This window comes from Orycteropus afer, unplaced genomic scaffold, assembly GCF_000298275.1.
Source record: "Orycteropus afer afer isolate SDZICR_OR568_19922 unplaced genomic scaffold, OryAfe1.0 scaffold00172, whole genome shotgun sequence".
NCBI lineage: Eukaryota > Metazoa > Chordata > Mammalia > Tubulidentata > Orycteropodidae > Orycteropus > Orycteropus afer.
The window spans coordinates 4,468,451-4,473,498 of record NW_006921759.1 but is presented as its reverse complement, the minus strand read 5'-3'; positions in this window follow the sequence as shown (position 1 = coordinate 4,473,498).

Here is a 5,048-nt window from a genome sequence, read left to right as displayed (position 1 = left end):
GGCTGTTTCTCTTCAATTTGAGTGGTGCCACATCAGCAAATGGAGGTCTCGAAAGCTTTACCTTATCCATATGAGTAAGGCTGGGTTTACTCAGATGATGCAGCTCTTTCCCAGTCCTATTTTGAGAGCCTTCTAACCTAATGGGACTATTCATAAAGTTGGGCGGTAATGTATCAAACAGTGTTTCTTTGCTATCCATAAGGTTTTCCCTGGCCAATTATTTGAGAAGTAGACAGCCTCCTCCTTCTTCCTAGTCTGTCTTAGTCTGTAAGCTGGGCTGATACCTGTGTACCATGTGCATCCCACGGGGTTTGAAACACCAGTGGGTCAGCCTCAAAACTCACATCAACATGTCACCATGGTAGGATAAACTGACAGACAAGTTTGTCTCCCTGTTGGAAATCTCTCATACCACTGTTACCTGGGTCCTTGCAGCTGACTCCTCCTCTGTCCGGGTTCCTGGACCTCTTAATCCCCTTTCTCCCTCTCTCCCACCCTGCTGCTTTGGGCATTCCTGGGTTCCCTCTCCTCACCTGGATCCCGGTGGCTGACTGATCCTCTGTCCCAGTTCCTGGGTCTTTTAATCCCCTTTCTCCCACTCTCCCACCCTGCTGCTTTGGGCATGCCTGAGTTTTCTCTCCTCACCTGGATCCCAGCAGCTGACTGACTCTCTGTTTTGGTTCCTGGCTTTAAATCCCCTTTCTCCCACTCTCCCGCCCTGCTGCTTTGGGAGTGCCTGAGTTCCCTCTCCTCACCTGGATTCCTGTGGCTGATACATAGATCCATAGAGAAACAGCCTCAGAAACCCAAGGAGGGGTCACTATGAGTCAGGATTGACTTGACAGCAGTGGGTTTGGTTTGGTTTGGTTTGGTTATGTGCAAAGATTATTTCTACTCAGGCACAGTCTATAAGAGGCTTAGAAATTATTGAATATGATTTTGGGCACCAGGCCAGGAAATATGCCACAGAGATGGCCCCTGGTGGCTGAGTTTTTCCATCTGTGATTCTGTGAATAATCAATGAACCATGTGAGGTTGACAAGAAGGAGCCCACTAGTCACAAAAACAGTGGCAAAAACCTCTCCTCCATGAGTCAGTTGTACTGCTCCATGTTCTTGTGGGGTGACCAAACTCATCAGTGTAAGAGCTCTACCAGGAGTCCCCTCATTCAATCTGATCCTTTCTGTCTGGAAACATGCAGGACCAAGAACACCTCCTGCCTTCCTCTCCAGAGTTCCAATCATGAAATCATCCCTCCCAGGACCTTCAAGTAAGAAACACTGCAGAGACAAGAAGCATTGAGTTATGGTTATTTGATGAGAAATCTGGCAACAGATAGTGGGGATGGTTACACAATGTGAATGATATAATTGGTGTCACTGAAACACATGAGAATTGTTGAATTGGCAAATGAGTTATGTATATTTTTATAACAATTTAAAAAATGAAAGGCAATAGGGAACTTCAGCAAGGTCAAAAGCATGTAAATCCTATAGGATGTCCTATAAATGATGGAACAGGAATGAGAAGCAGATGGAAATTAACTTTGGCATATTACAGTGGCAATGCAGGAGAAAGCAATGCTCTGTAAGTCTTCTCTCCCTGCCTGGAAAGAGAACTTTATTAAACATGTCATTGTTACTATCCAGGGCACCTACCACAAAGTTACTGCAAAATACAGCTTATTGCTGGGTTCATAAAAGTGCTCGGATAAGAACAATTAAAGCTATCTATGCCTTTGGGGACATCCCATTTTACATCAACAAATGTTATGTGATCTGTAACCATGCCAATTTCCATTTAAGAGCTTCCAATTATTCATATTGCTAGGGGGTGAATTCTGGTTTTCTTGTTGATGGTTCTATCACCCCCTCTACCCACCTCTCAAAAAAAGACAGATTGTACACTTCTGGGGGTAGCAGAAACATAAAACAAGCTGAAAGGTTAGCTTTCCAGGATTGCAAAGCTGGGTGCTATTTGCCGTGTTTCCAATATTCTCTTCAAAACCACACAAAATAAGCCTATTTTTATTTCATTTTCACACATATCACTGTTTCCCTGCATGTTGTAAAAAAGCATTTTCAGTCACTCACCAATTGCTGTATATCAATGCAAAATTTTCCTTATTGTCCTATCATCAAGGCATCTCAGACTTATAAAGCAGGGAATGACAAGGAAGAAATTTTCATTTTGTAAAAATGAAAATATTTCATTTTAATGTTATTTTTGTGAAGTATGAAGAGGAGTTCCGGCATGGTGCAAACAGTTGAGTACTCAAGTACTAGTTGAAAGGTTGATAGTTTGAACCCACCGAGAGGTACCACAGAAGACAGACTGGGCAATCTAGTTCCTAAAGCACTAAAGCCCAAGGGGCAGTTCTACTCTGCACATATGAAATTGCCTTGAGTTGGAAATGACAACAACAGGGCAATTAACAACAACAACAACATGAAGAGGGAAAAGGAAGTTAGGAAATAGGGCCTGGTCTGCTGATCCCATTGAAGAGCAGGTGCACCTAATGGGAGCCCAAAGGTTACAGAGCAGGAGTTCTGTCAGCTCAAGAATATCACAAATTACAGAACTAGCTTTCCAGCCTCCTGATGGCAATGCGCATACATTAACATCTCATCCCCTGCAGTCACTGCAGTGGCTGGAAGACCTGATTGATCTAACATTTGGCCTCCCTGGGAAGGATGTGTTAATGCTTTCTTCCAGCATTCTCCACTTCTTTATGAGCTCAGCTTTTCATTAACAGACAAATAGCTGAGATTCAGGCCTGGGACCATCAGGCTGTAGACTACCTGCTGGGTTGGTACCTCCACTTTCTGTCTAAGCAGCACCACTTCCTTGAAAAGTCAAGGTTAGGAAAACCTATTGCGGTCAGGTCCATTCCAATTCAGTGACCCTATAGGACAGAGTAGAACTATCTAATAGGACTTCCAAGGCTATAAATCAATATGGAAGCAGACTACCTCATCTTTCTTCCATGGGGCCACTGGTGGGTTTGAATTGATGATCTTTTGGTTAGCAGCCATATTATATGGTCTGTGTCCTGAAGAGCATCAGGAACCACAGCCAGTTCAATTTCAAATTACAAGCCTTTCTCACCCATAAGGGCTTTGTTCATAGTGTTGTAAGTAAAATTATAAATTTCTGATCAAAGTGGCCTTGGTTTGCAAGCAGGGCCAAATTTAAATAAACTCATTTGGTTCATTCTTCTTAAAGTAACTTATTCCCATTTGGTTTGTTTCTTTTCATAATATCATCCTTTAACCAAAAAGCATTTCCAAGAGCATTTCTATTATCAGTCATTTGATTTACTGGCTTAAGGAAAGTGTAAAGGTGCCTGGTGGAAAGAGGAGCAGGGCTGCACAGGGGAAAAATGAAAAACAAAAAAACAGGTGCCAGCAAGTTGATTCTTACACCTGGCAACCCCGTGGGTTTCACAGTTGAACTATACTACACAGTGGTTTGTTTTCATTTTAGTGTTGTTTTTGTGAAAATATACACAGTAAAGGGTACACCATTTCAGCAAATCTACCTGTACAATTTAGTAACATTGCTCACATTCTTCAAATTGTTTCACTCTTTTCCCAAATTATTTTATCACCATCAATGTAAAGTCATTGCTCCCTAAGCTTCTCATCTAATCTTTCATGACACTGTTGTCAATTTGATCCCACACTCCACAGGGTTTTCAATGACTATCATTTATTATTATTATTATTTTATTGTGATTTGGGTGAAAGTTTACAGAGCAAATTCACTTTCCATACAGCAGTTCACATATACTTTGTCTCATGACATTGACTACAATTTACCACAAAGAAACAGCTCCCCTCCCACTTCCTCCCCATAGTTACCTCTTCCCTGTGTCCTTCCCTCCATGCACTCCTGCCCTCTGAGCTATGTCCCTGTGTATACACAGCCCTTCTATTCTCTTATGATTGTTCTCTCTGAGGAATGTATCTACCTTGTGTAAATGTTCACCTCATATGTCTGTCTTTTGTTTGGCTGGAAGCCACAGATGTGGGTTAACTCCAGACCTGAAGGGCATCTAGGGGCCATAGTCTCAATGGTTCCACCAGGCTCTATCAGACCAGCAAACCTAGTCCCGCCCCCCTTTTTTACCCCCAAATGATTCTGAGTTTTGTTCCACATTGTTCTCCCACTCTATCCAGGATTTCCTACATAGATCCCCCTCTGAGTAGCTGGCAGTAATAGCCAGGCACCATCTAGTTCTTCTGGTCTCATAGTCATATAGGCTGAGGATGGCATGGTGTGCCAGTCGCTTGGACTAATTGTTTCCATGAATCTTTGGTTTTCTTCATACTTCTTTGTTATGGACAAGGAGAGCCCCATCGTTGCCTCTAAATGGCTGCTTTCAAGCTTTTAAGATCCCAGTCACTACTCACCAAAATAGGAGGTGGAACAATGTTTTTGTGTAGTATGTTATGTCAATTGAGCTTGATGTCCCCTGCAACTATGGTCCCGAGCTCACAGGTTCAATTACTCGCTCCCTCTGAGTAGCTGGCTGTGCCCAAGAAGTGACTACAACCTTTTCCCTTGTCAATGACAATGATTTTTTGGAAGTAAATTGCCAGGCCTTTTTTCTGAGGCACTTCTGGGTAGATTCAAACTACCACCCTTTCAGTTAGTAGCTGAGCTTTAACTGTTTGGCATAAGCCACCCTTAGAAACTCCGCTAGAGAAAAGGGAGGGTTTTTTCTATGGGCCCAGCAGAGAGGCATCTTTTCATACTTTGCATGAGAATTTCACATATACCAGATGCAGCCTGAGAAATACCATGTTGTTATTGCTATAAAATTTATATATGTTCTCTCAAAGGTTATAAGAGGACTTTATATTTTGCTGTGAAACCTAGAACTATACAGTTTCTCAAGGAAAATTTAGGGTCAAACTTAAGGGCCCTAATATATGGTATAAATAGACTGTTGTTGTTGTTGTTGTTATGTGCCGTCGAGTCGGCCCCGACTCATAGCGACCCCTCCTTGGGTTTCCGAGGCAGTATCACTACGGAAGTAGGAT